Here is a 15,493-nt window from a genome sequence, read left to right as displayed (position 1 = left end):
CTTTTCCTTTGGACTTTCCCTGTCTCCTATTTCTGAAGAATAGCGTCTTATGAATAATTTACATGTACCAAGTCCTCGCGTTGTTGATTTTATCTAGTTGTCCTTTTTACTCCGTGTTTGCTTCATATATAAATATAAATATATATATATATAAAATTGAATAAGGGTAGAAATTGATATTAATCAATTAAAAGCAGTGGCCTAGCATATTAAAAAAAATACGAAGATATAAATATTTTTACATACAAAATTTAAATGACTGACCACTAAAAGTTGACAGTCAATATGCTCGATATAGACGTCAAAATTGCTATTTTCCACGAAGAATGTGTTCTCAAGAAAAAACTCAGCACAAAACCAACGTGTAAACAATAAGCAAGACAAATGAAAATATACGAAATAAAAAACGATTACCTATGTACCGATCAGTTTCACTTGTTAATATTTACGTATATGCAGCATATTGACTGTCCAATTTTAGTGGTCAGTCCTTTAAATTTTATATATATATATATATATATATATATATATATATATATATATATATATATATAGTTAATTCAAACATGAAAGCACAAAAAAAAAAACACAACAACACGAGGACGTGGAATAATTTAGTATTATTGGACGCTCAGGAAAGAAGGAAAGAAGGAGGGTTTAACGTTTCGAGCGGAGCTCTTCGTCGGAAACATAGGAGAAGGAAAGAACCAGAGAAGGGAAGACAGAGGTAAAAAATCGCCAACGGTACACACGCGGTCACATTTTGAATCATATATATATATAACCTACTCATATCAAATGTTATTAAATATCACATACAGTCTATTACATATATTTAATCGTTGTGTCGTCTGTGTATATGAATTGTAGGTGCATACACATGTGATTGGTGGTCCGGGTTATTAAAATATCATCAATATATAGGCTGATGAGAACGCCCGTATCTGAGCCTCGTATTATGTATTCTGATGAATGGTATTTTCTGTTACGCTGTCAGATTATATCATCTGTCGAATCTCTATTATTATATATCGGACTCCTGTAACCTCAAACCACTTAACTGCAGGAAATATTTCACCACTTACTGGACACATTGATGTCGGCACTGTCACTGTATTCCTATCGGAATTAAATAAACGGGAAAATACATTTGAAATATATTTCATCTAAATTATTTGATACATATTCGCTTTCTCATTTGGTATTGTGTTGTAGTTATTCGTTTTACTGCGCATTATATTACAATGCCAGTTTGTGACGTGATAAGTGTGTGATTGGGTCAGAAATACACAGAAGGAGAAAGTAACAGGGTTGTCACTTCATATTTCAAAGATAAAGTATATCTATTGTAGGAATGTAGCGAAAACCTATCCAGAAAAATGTAGTATAAGACACTTATATATATATTAATTTCATCTAATTTCACCTCATGAGCTGTGGCCATGCTGGGGAACCGCCATTCTCTAAATTATGGTATGAATCCTGGAAGTACTGCTATATCAGGCCAACCCGTAGCAAAGGCGGAGCAAGCCCCTAACTCATCGCCTTGTTCTAAAAATCAGTTTAATATCGATGGTCCCAAATAGGGACCGAATCAGATATTAAGCTGATAAGAACAGATACTACACTTTGATCTTAACCAAAAGGCTATATATATATATATATATATATATATATATATATATATATATATATATATTATATATATATATATATATATATGTGTTGGGAACTATATTCTAGTTACAGGCACATGAATCTTGTCAAAACAATTGTATTGCTACACCACAGAGTGGGTCATTTAATACCTGATCCAGGTGTGTGTTGATAAAAGTATACACACGGTCACATAGACAACCAGACACACAAACACATAGACAAACACACGGAGACACGCTCGCCTGCGCACACACGTACACAGCAATATGTATGAATGAGAGTATATATGCAAGTATATATAAGCATGGTGTATGTGCTTATGTATATCTTCTAAGATGCACATTTGGTAAAAAACTTAACACCGTCGAGCATTCTTTCCAAAAGCAGTGATTCCCGAGTGACGTCCCTTGCAAAACTTCCTTAGTTCTGATGCTCACCGTCAAAAACAATTATCCAATGATTCGGGGATTTTGGAAACTTTTAAGCCACGACGGGATTTTTCGCCAGTTCCAAAGACATACAAATATATAAATAAATACACAAGATCATTAAAGCAAATCGACCTTCAAATGCATTACGACTACCAGTACACCACATATAATTCAAACAGCGCGTCTGATATCACTTCCGAGTTTTCTCGATTCCATGCGCTCTTTGATGTAGTTTACAATCATTAATTATAGTCTTTATAACGTATGCATCATGTATTTATTTATTACTGTTTTCACTCTTAAAGATTATTTTTCTTTATACAACTAGTGATTATCATAGCGCGTGTATAAAACAGATAAAGATTACAAACATGCATACATACTAAAGATACACACAACACTCACATACATAGACATATTTATTTTCATACACACACACACGTATATGTTGCTATATGTATACATATACATATGTATATTTATGTATGTATGTATATATATATTTATGTATATATATATATGTGTGTGTGTGTATGTATTCATGATATATACATACACATATATATTTATATCTATACATACATAAATATATAAATATATGTATATATATATACATATATATATATATATATTATATATATATATATATATATATATATATATATATATATATATATATACATATACATACATATATATGTGTGTATGTGTATGTGTATGTGTGTGTGTGTATGATATTTATGCAGTACATAAATTAGTTTTAAACACATGATTTACAAATCTACACTTCATTTGAAATGCTTTCAACTCATTAAATATGCATTGATTTAATCCTTAGATCTACTTTAATTGAGCATGCATATTTTGGATAGGTTAAGTGTTCTTGTTTTTGTTTTTATATAATATTGTGCTGTCATATTTACTGCGTATTCCATTCGTTTTATTAGATTGGAATGAGATAGAAATTCAAATAAGAAGGTTTATTACGACCTTTATCCTATTTATTCTAAATACATTCGCATGTCTATTTGATTTACGAAGTTTAACGTTTCGATGTAAAGAATTTTATAGCATTGTAAATACTTGTTAATTGGATAATTAAGAACCTGGAAAGGAAATATCTTTACATTTAAATACATAACTCCTTTTAATTATACCTTTAATTTCATATATAAGATAAATGTTTTCTAAATTATAAGTTCTTATAATTTGTTAGAAACTAAATCAATACAAAGAATTCCAAATTCTTAAATGGAATTTCCAATATATTCATTATACTGCGGATCCAAAGAGGCATCCGCATCCTACACACATATATACATAAATACAAACATACATGAAAGCATATTTACATTCTTACATACATACATGCAAAAGCACACACGCACATACATACATTTATGGCTCTGTGTGTGTATACGTCTGTGTTTGTGTGTGCATTTATAACTTATCCATTTCAGTGCATTTATTTGTCGTGTACACACAATATATATTATCTTCATTGTTTACATAAATTTATTGATATACTCTCTCTCTTTTACTCTTTTACTTGTTTCAGTCATTTGACTGCGGCCATGCTGGAGCACCGCCTTTAGTCGAGCAAATCGACCCCGGGATTTATTCTTTGTAAGCCCAGTACTTATTTTATCGGTCTCTTTTGCCAAACCGCTAAGTTACGGGGACGTAAACACACCAGCATCGGTTGTCAAGCAATGCTAGGGGGACAAACACAGACACACAAACACATACACACATACATATATATATATATATATATATACATATATACGACAGGCTTCTTTCAGTTTTCGTCTACCAAATCCACTCACAAGGCATTGGTCGGCCCGGGGCTATAGCAGAAGACACTTGCCCAAGATGCCACGCAGTGGGACTGAACCCGGAACCATGTGGTTGGTAAGCAAGCTACTTACCACACAGCCACTCCTGCGCCTATATCATCAGTATTTATACACAATAACGTACAAATGAAGAGATCACGTATAATCAGACTCAACTTTACGTTTACTGAAGCATCGTAGATTTTTGAGCAACAATTCATGCCTGAGATTCTGTACGCTACTCTTTTGCACAAGGCCAATATTTAACCGACAAATAGAAATCATTGTGATTTCGTATCTAAGAACTTGGCAAATTGCAAAGGCCCGTAGCTGCCATACGCTTTATTTTATAAATGTAATAATTTCTTTAAAATATTTCTACAACTCTGAAAAGTGACAAGCTTTATATTTTCATTTTTATAGGCGTAGGAGTGGCTGTGTGGTAAGTTGCTTGCTTACGAACCACATGGTTCTGGGTTCATTCCCACTGCATGGCACACTTGCTTTCTACTATACCCTCGTGCTGACCAAATCCTTGTGAGTGGATTTGGTAGACGGAAACTGAAAGAAGCCCGTCATATATATGTAAATACATGTCTGTGTGTTTGTGTTTCTGTGTTTGTCCCTCCCAGCATAGCATGACAACCGATGCTGGTGTGTTTACATCCCCGTAACTTAGCGGTTCGGCAAAAGAGACCGGCAGAATAAGTACTAGGCTTACAAAGAATAAATCCTGGGGTCGATTTGCTCAACTAAAGGCGGTGCTTCAGCATGGCCAGAGTCACATGACTGAAACAAATAGAAGCGAAGAGTATACGTTGCATTTTCGCAACGCAAATCCTGCCCCTATATTTCTGAATGCTGCCGTTGATTAGCTCCAAGAGGCCATCGCCTCTAGGTAGCTATGTGACACACGAACCTGCGTCCATTATAACATTGGAACAGGAGAGGTCAGACGCTTCCCCTTACTGTTTAGGCATCTGCAGACTAGCTTCAGGGTATTTGCCCCTTATCATTGCAGAGCAGCAGGACCCAGCAGGCGTCGCTACTAACCATCTGTTCGTAGGATTATTTACCTAAATTCAGTGAAATACATCCACTGGTTTCCAAAAATAGAAATATTAAAATATCAATATTTCTATGTTTGAAAAAAAGTATAGCACAGCAGAAACCTTTGCCGTGACGACATATGGATAAAAACAAGGCGGTGAGCTGGCTGAAACGTTAGCACGCCGGGCGAAACGCTTAGCCGTGTTTCGCTTGCAGTTACGTTCCGAGTTCAAATTCCACCGAGGTCGACTTTACCTTTCATCCTTTCGGGGTCTATTAAATAAGTGCCAGTTACGCACTGGTGTCGATATAATCGACTAAATCCGTTTGTCTGTCCTTGTTTGTCCTCTCTGTGTTTAGCCCCTTGAGGGTAGTAAAGAGGTCGACATATGGATAAAAACGCTCATAATGATGAGATAAAGGCGAAATGATTGGCTATATGTTATTGTTTTACTTTGGCATAATGAGCTGAATATATATCCAACTGCCATGGCAATCATATATTATTCGTTGCTCTAACCTCACAATGATAGACTCGTCCATACAAACCACTATTTTTCTTTCGTGTATGTCAAAGCAATTACATGTCGAGTTCACTAGAGTAACATTATTAATCACCACATTTAAATAATGACAGTTAATTGTAATAGGGCCAGTTATTATATTTACCGTCGGAATACGACCAAGATTGTGAAGAGTAGAATAAATGCTCGTTAAATTTGTGTCCTTTCGAGCTCATAAGAATTGAATTTTCTTTAGTTAGTGAACACATAAGTTATGTCCTTCAATGTTTTCACGATATTGTCAAAATAATTACATACGTTGAACTCTTCTTTTTGGCTAGGCATTTGCAACGCGTCGATGCATGTTGTTATTTATTACATACCTATATATTACAAATCTGCCAGTTTCTCTTCCTGCCCCTCTCTCACTCCATGTCACTCGCTTGCAATCGATGGTCACATGATCTTGTATTTGCTTCATAATATACTACGAATATCTGTGATCATAATTTAGGAATATAACTTAAGATGGATTGATAGAGTATCAAGATCAATGTCACACAACCCATGTTAATCATCTCAAGCTATTGGCTTTCATTTGCAAATAGAAGTAATTTTTCCTACTCTAGGCACAAAGCCCAAAAGTTTTTGGAAGGGGGCCAGTCAATTAGATCGATCCTAGTACGCAAGTGGTATTTAATTTAACGACACTGAAAGTATGAAAGGCAAAGTCGACGTTGGCAGAATTTGAACTCAGAACGGAAAGACAGACGAAATACTTATTTCTTTACTACCCACAAGGGGCTAAACACAGAGTGGAAAAACAAGGACAGGCAAACGGATTAAGTCGATTATATCGACCCCAGTGCATAACTGGTAATTATTTAATCGACCCCGAAAGGATGAAAGGCAAAGTCGACCACGGCGGAATTTGAACTCAGAACGTAATGGTAGACGAAATACGGTTACGCCCTTCGCCTGGCGTGCTAACGTTTCTGCCAGCTCACCACCTTTGCAAATAGAGATAATATAAAACTGTCTTTTCTACTCTAGGCACAAGACCCGAAATTTTTAGGGAGGGGGCCAGTCGATTAAATCGATCTTAGTACGAAACTAGTACTTCATTTATCGAACCCGGAAAGATGAAGGGCAAAGTCGACCTCGGCGAAATTGCAATTCAGAATGTAGCGGCAGACGAAATACCTATTTCTTTACTACACAAAAGGGGCTAAACACAGAGACGACAAACAAGGACATACAAACGAATTAAGTCGAGTATATCGACCCCAGTGCGTAACTGGTACTTATTTAATCGAACCCGAAAGGATGAAGGGCAAAGTCGACCTCGGGGGAATTTGAACTCAGAACGGAAAGACAGACGAAATACCTATTTCTTTACTACCCACAAGGGGCTACACATAGAGAGGACAAACAAGGACAGACAAACGGATTAAGTCGCTTATATCAACCCCAGTGCATAACTGGTATTTAATTTATCAACCCCGAATGGATGAAAGGCAAAGTTGACCTCGGCGGAATTTGAACTCGGAACGTAACGGCAGACGAAACACGGCTATGCATTTCGCCCAGCGTGCTATCGTTTCTGCCAGCTCGCTGCCTTTACAAAGAGAAGTATCTTAAAATATTAGAGAATCATATTTGGAAGTAAAATGCTGGAAAACAACAGTCATGCCAGCCTGTATATGAAACAACAGAAGGTCTTAAGTACGGATATTAAATATATATATATATATATATATTATATATATATATATATATATATATATATATTCAAAATAAAACATAAAAGAGGATATGCACGGACACACACAGAGAAATACATAGATATTCTTTTATTAGTATTCGAATATCTGTTTTATTATTATTAAAGCTGCAAAAAACTCAATCTAAATCGTCCGACGAACGGGAACGTGAAACTTTGAGTAGCAGATATTGTGATAACTTTGATGCTTTTGCAGCTTTCATAATAATAAAGTATATATAACGTAAAGAATACTAGCCATCTCAATATGGCTAACCACTAATGGTGGGTGTTACTGTAGCTTTTAGCACCAGGAGATCATCGTCTCCAGCTCGCTTTAGGGACACTTTCTGTGCCCTTATGGTATTGCAAAGGGAGTTCATCCCTCTCTCGTCAACCTAGGTGATACGCACGGACTGCAGTTTCTAGGTATTTGCCTGTCTTCGGCGTACGGCAATCACCGGTTTTCGATGAAGGGAGACCTGTTTGCAAATACTTAATTATTGTTTTTCCAGTAACTTCCGTCACTGATTTCGAAAAAGTGTCTGCAAGCAATAATAAATCTCTGAACATATATATATATGTGTGTGTGTGTGTGTTGTGTGTGTGTGTGTGTGTGTGTGTGTGTGTGTGTGTGTGTGTGTGTCTGTGTGTGTGTGTGTGTATGTGTGTGTGTATGTCTGTGTGTGTGTGTCTGTGTGTGTGTGTATGTGTGTGTGTGTATGTGTGTGTGTGTGTGTGTGTGTGTGTGTGTGCGTGCCTGTGAGTGTACATATATGTATATATTTAAATTCTTTTCTAGCCTACTTGACACCCATACTAACTGTCTTCGTTTCCCATCAGAAATATATACCAGATAGGTCTGAACATGTCCTGGCTTTAAGAGTATCGTGAAAGGTCTACTTGGAGGTTCAAACTTCAGATCCTTTTTTTTAGGAGGACCGCTGCTGTAAATTTGTAAATCTGTGAGGAGAATACGTTGAATAAAAGCATAATTGACTGATCTTCCTGTATTTTCTTTTATAAAAAGCCAAGAAATTTTCAGCAGCCCCTCGTATAAGGATTTTGTTTTCCAGTACTGTTATAGCATTAGTTACGACATTTTGGTTTACTATCTCAAGTATGTTTACTCCTAGTTATTATACCGATCATTTTGTAGATTTGAGATTTAGAATAAATTCTCACGTTGTAGTGGAACAGTATATTACTGATGCGTTATAAAATGATGTGGAAACAATACACAGATGTAAATTTAAGTAAAGCCGGTCGGATTTGATCTAAAATCGAGTAGGATTTTATTAAATGTTTCTTTCTTTCCCTACTGTTTTTGTTCACTAAAAACATTACACTCCATATGTCATGATATCATTAAAAATTTAATAGGTGCCTTGTATAGTGTTATGTAAACAAAAATGCTTTGTAAGTAATGTAAGGATTTCTAAGAGATAATCTGGATTTACATGAATAAAATATTTACAGCATATAATCTGTTTCTGGGATTTAAAAGCAAAACCTCTATGTATAATAATAATAATAATAATAATAATGAAATTATTGTATACAGTGCTCAGGTGCACCACAACTTGTCAGAAAATGCATATAAAGTACATGCAGTAATGTAAAAATGTCTGGAAAGTGAACAGTGTATGAGTCAGATACATGCTTGTGTGTGTATGGAGGGGAGAAAATCAGGTGTAGTGTTGGCGAATCTCAGAAAGCATGAAAGTTTTGAAGAATGCAGTGCTCCGACAACTAACAACTGATGCCGGCGGTTTGTTCCATGCTTCAGCAACTCTCAGCGTGAAAAAATGTTTCCTGAAGTCATGGGAGCTGTGCTGTTTTCTGACTTTCTATATCAAACAATCAAACACCAATAAATGCAGGTAGAAAACACATCCAAGGTAATTCTTCAATATCATTTGGAAGAATTTTGAGAAATTCAGAGTATTAAACAACAGAAATACCGATAGAGAAATTCGCATTTTTAATTGTTGAATTCACCATACAAAGCTGACAATCGTGTCTGTTGCATCAGCATATTTAGATACAGAAAATATCATTCAAATTAATGTCTTGTATTTATCAAGCTTATATATGTGAAGGCGCGTGGCTCAGTGGTTAGAGCATCGAGCTCACGATCGTGAGGTTGTGAGCTCGAATCCCGGACCGGGCTGCGTGTTGTTCTTGAGCAAGACACTTTATTTCACGTTGCTCCAGTTCACTCAACTGTAGAAATGAGTTGCGACGTCACAGGTGCCAAGCTGTATCGGCCCTTGCCTTTCCCTTGGACAACATCGGTGACGTGGAGAGGGGAGGCCGGTATGCATGGGCGACAGCTGGTCTTCCATAAAACAACCTTGCCCAGACTTGTGCCTCAGAGGGTAACTCTCTAGGTGCAAACCCATGGTCAGTGTCTGACCGAAGGGGGTCAAAAAAAATATGTGGGTGCATCATCATTCAACATCTGTCGTCCATGCCGGCATGGGCTGGACAGTTTACCTATGAAAATTTGTGAACCCCTTCATACAACCCTTCTCCATTTCTAGAGAGGATGACACTGTATGTAGTGCCTCCACAACTTCCCTCATAGTTCAACATGGCCAATTCTAAAAGACAGATAGGATATTTGACTGGTATTTAATTTAATTTAATTTAACCCACTGATTGTAAATCGATTTTTTCATACTATCAGTATTCGTGGCACTCCGTCGGTTACGACGACGAGGGTTCCAGTTGAAACGATCAACGGAACAGCCTGCTCGTGAAATTAACGTGCAAGTGCCTGAGCACGCCACAGACACGCATACCCTTAAAGTAGTTTTCGGGGAGATTCAGTGTGACACAGATTGTTACAAGGCTGGCTCTTTGAAATTCAGGTACAACAGAAACAGGAAGTAAGAGTGAGAGAAAGTTGTGGTGAAAGAATTACAGCAGGGTTCGCCACACCCACTGCCGGAGCCTTGTAAAGATTTAGGTGTTTTCGGCCAATACACTCTCACAAAGCCCTGTCTAGGAATTGAAATCTCGATCCTATGACCGCGAGTCCGCTGCTCTAACCACTAGGCCACTGTGCCTCCACCATCCGTATTACCGCACCAAGGAAGTGCTCTTGAATATAACAAAGACTCATGTGAGTCAGTTAATTTCAGTTACACTGTTTTTACATTGAATATATTTCTGAAAGCTCCTCAGACTTAACAAAATTCCGCGCGTCATCAATAGCCATACAATTTCATAAAACCAGTCAAAGCAGAAGAAATTGCTTAGGCGATGAACAGAAGTTTAAATCTATTGAGAAACTCGCACCGCCCCACGAAGCCATCATGACTGATATATAAGGATTAACATATGATATGAATTTACATATACATTACTTACCGATATTAAAACAGTATATGGGCGTATAATATATGAGAATATGGGAGAAAATTAATTCCTCAAAATATCGCTCGGGGTTCTCTAATAATCTAGCTTTAAACACCCACTCGCAAGCATTCAATGATTTGCTTCGTGTCAATGATCTTGCTGACAATTTACTAGTTGAATATCATTCATGGAATTAGGGACGAGAAATATACGCTATCTCACTCAACGTTACTTCGATGTAAAACATAATGATAATATTAAATGATAAAAATATATTAATCTCATTAACTTAAACTAATACTGAAAGGGGTTTTTGTTCTCCGAAGATAAGGTTTCTTTTTCGTTCTTCTAAAAGCAAAGATACTTAAATCATAGAATTTCTGTTTTTGCAAATGCAGGCTAATCTGTATGAAACTTCAACGAAAACCTCCAGGAAATATTAATAGCATGAAATATAATAGTCGCAAAGAAAGGAAATATTATATATATATATACCTAAAAACACGTACACATAGATAAAGAAAGAAAATCTTTTTAAAACTCACTATTTAAGCTAATTTATTTGATGTCATCAACCTTTGGCAAAATGTACGTATATAAATGCATATACATACATACATATATAGATATATATATATATATGTATCTATATATATGTGTGTGTGTGTGGTGTGCGTGGGTTTCTGTGCGTGTGAGAACGTGCATGGGTATCTGTACACACACACACAGCCACACTCACATATATATATCTATGCACACATTTATTCATATTTATACACACATTTATAAGTTTAGAGTGAAGATACAGATAGATAAATTGTTAGATAGATAAATAGATAAAAGGTGGAATGGTAGATGGTCAAACATGGAGACAACAGACTTTCTTCACACACACACACACATACACACACATACATATACACACGCACACACACAGACACACACATATATAGATATATATATACATATATACGACGGGATTCTTTCAGTTTCCGTCTACCAAATCCACTCACAAAGCTTTAGTCGGCCCGAGGCTATAGTAGGGGACACTTGCCCAACAGACTTTCTTCTTAATCGGATGGAGTTTAGTAAATCGCTGAACAGAAAGTTTTGTTAATACTTGTTCTATACCTGCTCGTCCTATAAGTAACCATTAGCGAAAATATATCAAGCTGATAAAATATATGAAGAAAATATTTAAAGCTGACAAAGAAATACATGCGTAATCACTCACTTGAGCTGTTAAACGTGGCAGCGTGGACCCACACCTGTCGCTGTTTATCATCTTGAAAATGAGGGGCGTTTGATTCATTGTGCCTCGAAACAACTGAACTTCTGCGTGAATGTAATGTTCGTGTCCCCGACGATATTTCAGAGATGTCTTGTACCTAAACAAAAGCTTCAATGACAATAACAAACATATGTAACTCAATGTTTTCCATATCTCTGCATCAAATAATTATTAAGCATGGTAATTACCGTTGAAAAGATATGTTTTGGAACTTGATAATTGCAACGTGAACTGTATCACCTGATATATAACAAGAGATTTAAGAATAAAAGTAAAACTTGAAAAATATAGACAAAGAATGACATTTCCCAGAAATATAGCTATATCTATAATTTAACTAGCAGTATCACCTGGCATTGCTCTGGTTTGTTTCTACCCTTTAGAATTGCAATTTTTGAAAAGTAAAAGTTTGCATTATTTAGCTTGTTATTCTCTTTAAGTGAACATTTTTCTCGTTGAAATACACCAAAACATGGCGACACAGCAGTCAAAAATCGTGAAAAATATGGATTTTCATAGAAAAAAAGCACCTTTTTGATTCAAATAATTTTGGGTGTTAACATGATCCGATTTGAATTTTATCTCCTACGGAATAACGAGCAAGCCTTCTTCTATCATACTCTCAATCTTGGTGAACTTGCGCCGCAGGGTCTCGGAGGAGACAGTGTTAGTTGAAGGCTACCAAACCTGCCATACACAGACAACCTCAGCTTTATATATATATATAGTTTAATAAAAATGAAGCAGTAAAATATCCTGAAATAGTTAAATGATTTGGGGAAGGATGATTATAAAGAAGCAAAACCATTTCTAACTATTCTATTTCAATATGATTTATATTTTTAGACTGAATCTAATATTTACTAATGTCCTTCAGGCTAGATCATACAAGAACAGTCCGGTAAATGCGATTAGTTAAGAAGAGTATATTCCTTAGTGTCTTCGCAATTTATCACTAAACTGATGGTATATACACGCACATACATACATACATACATACATACATACATACATACATACATACATACATACATACGTGTATGTATGTACGTATTCATGTATGTGCATATATGTGTAGGTATCTACATACGTATGTCTGTGTCTATCCTTTCCGCATTTCGTTTCCTTCTGTAATCTCTTGTAAGCAATATTAAATTATAGACTTTGTGTTCGATGAAGCCTTCATTATCAACAAACATTTTAGGGTGTTATGACAATGATAAAATTCACAAACACATGCGGGTCCGCAACACACCTTACACACATAAACAGCCTCACACACACGCATATATATTTATACACAGTAACATACTTAATTGTCTCTACTATTTTTATTAATCTATTTGTCTATTAAAGGCAAATAGACTATATATTTATGTATAAATTTATATTTTGTATTTACTCTTTTACTTACTTCAGTCATGTGACTGTGGTCATACTGGAGCACCGCCTTTAGTTGAACAAATTGACTCCAGGACTAATTCTTTGTAACCCTAGTACTTATTCTATCGGTCTCTTTTGCCGAACTGCTGAGTTACGGGGACATAAACACACCATCATCGATTGTCAAGTGATGTTGGTGGGACAAAAACAGACACACAAATACACACACACACACACACGCACACATACACACACACATACAGAGAGACACACACACATATATATAGATATATATATATATATACATATATACGACGGGATTCTTTCATTTTCCGTGTACCAAATCCACTCAGAAAGCTTTAGTCGGCCCGAGGCTATAGTAGAAGACACTTGCCCAAGGTGCCAGGCAGTGAGACTAAACCCGGAACTATGTTATTGGTAAGCAAGCTACTTACCACACAGCCACTCCCACGCCTATAAATTTTATAAATCTCTAAGTAATAGTTGTAAAAATATAAAATAAATTTGGGTATTTTATATAAATGCAATTGAGCTCTCTGAGCCTGATAATAAAGTGAAAATATTGCACGTGAAGGCAAGTATCTATTCCTTCTACTATATACAAAATGGCTGATTTTATTTTTTGGGTAGATTGCTAGTGGATTAATATCAACCCTAGTACTATACTGGCACTTATTTTATAGACTAAGAAATTAAGAGTCGAAATCAGAACGGAATGCCGGAGGTAATGGCGTTAATGAATTTGTCCGCTTCTGCGAACTCGCTGCATTGAGCGTGAAATTAATAATATTTTCTACTAGACAACAATACCTGAAATATTGGGGACGGGGCTATTTGATTAAATTTGATCACAGTGCTTGACTGATACTTATTTTATCGATCTTCAAAGGATAAAAGACAAAGTCACCGTCGGTGGAATTTGAGTGCAGATGGTAAATTCAGACTACATACTAAGTATTTGTTCGGCGCGCTTACAATTTTGCGACGTATTACGTAAAGTCAATAATTGTTTCAAGTTTTGGTACATGGCCAGCACCGATGACGTGAAGCGGCTAAGTGGGCCTCAGGGAAATCTGAATTCAGAACGTAAAGACGGACGAAATACTGCTAAACATTTTGCCCGGTTTACTTAATGGTTCTAGCGGCTCGCCGTCTTTACGTGAAGTCAATAATAACAAGAGCACTCATAGAGCCCAAACCTCTGCCAAGACAACACCGATATTCTCTTAATGATTAGCCAGATATGATTTTAAAAATGATAATATCTGAAATAAACTCAACTGCTCTCACAAACAGGAATGCTAAAAATGAAACCGGTCGCTCTCAGAGATAAAAGAAGATTATATTGAACTAAATTGCAGGTAGGTAAATTGCGGGTGTCTGTATGGCTTCGATCATTATTTACGTAGTAAAAATACATTGAATCAGAGAATTTAATATCAAAGACGTTCTTATTACTTGATTGTGGGTCAGTCATCGTAAAATTCATTAATGATCCATGATTGAACACGTTCCAGTCCTAAGCAAAGTATCTTCTACTCCTGTATACCTAGGACTATACTACGTACTATTTACTCTCCCTTACCTCCCCCCTCTACTCTCTCTCTTTCCTTCTTCTCTCTCTCCCTCTAAATTTACTAATGTCTGAACGATATAAGAGACGATTTCGAGATTAAATATATGGAGATTAATCCATTTTCTTCCGTTTTTCATTTCTGAATTGTCATAGATATCGTGATACTAGTCAGTTATCTAATCCATATTTACTATATGTTAATTTGTTTTCAGAGGAATAGTTACTTTCTTTTTTATATAATTCACTGAGGCTAACTCCCAAGTTTTCACTGTTGAACAGACGTATTAATAAGCACATTTCAACTGTAAATATTCCATATTATTTTTGGCATTACATAATATCCAATGTTCCAAAACCCGAAAGTGGTTTTAATCATTACATGACACATCACAAATGGAAAATTCCAGGTGATGGAAAAATGTTGAATTTGAAGTATTTTGCATGTCAAGTAACAAAAGGATTATATCAGACCTTCTTAAATAAGCAAATTGATATCTTTAGAGTCTGTAACTATTTTTGGAGAAAGAGAATATCGAAGAAGTTCTTGACATTCTATGATCGATAGTGCAATATATGATATAGATTTGAATCTCGGCAATTCTGGTGATAATTG

General features: G+C 35.9%; 1 non-coding gene across 1 annotated transcript; it reads right to left on the bottom strand.

Moving 5' to 3' along the window:
* Window positions 1-1,465: 1,465 nt before the first annotated feature.
* On the bottom strand, window positions 1,466-1,659 carry LOC115208797. Its single transcript, XR_003881250.1, has one exon. It is a non-coding gene; the product is annotated as a U2 spliceosomal RNA (small nuclear RNA).
* Window positions 1,660-15,493: the final 13,834 nt, after the last annotated feature.

This window comes from Octopus sinensis, linkage group LG2, assembly GCF_006345805.1.
Source record: "Octopus sinensis linkage group LG2, ASM634580v1, whole genome shotgun sequence".
Classification (NCBI taxonomy): Eukaryota; Metazoa; Mollusca; class Cephalopoda; order Octopoda; family Octopodidae; genus Octopus; species Octopus sinensis.
This window is presented reverse-complemented; position numbering and strand designations above follow the sequence as displayed.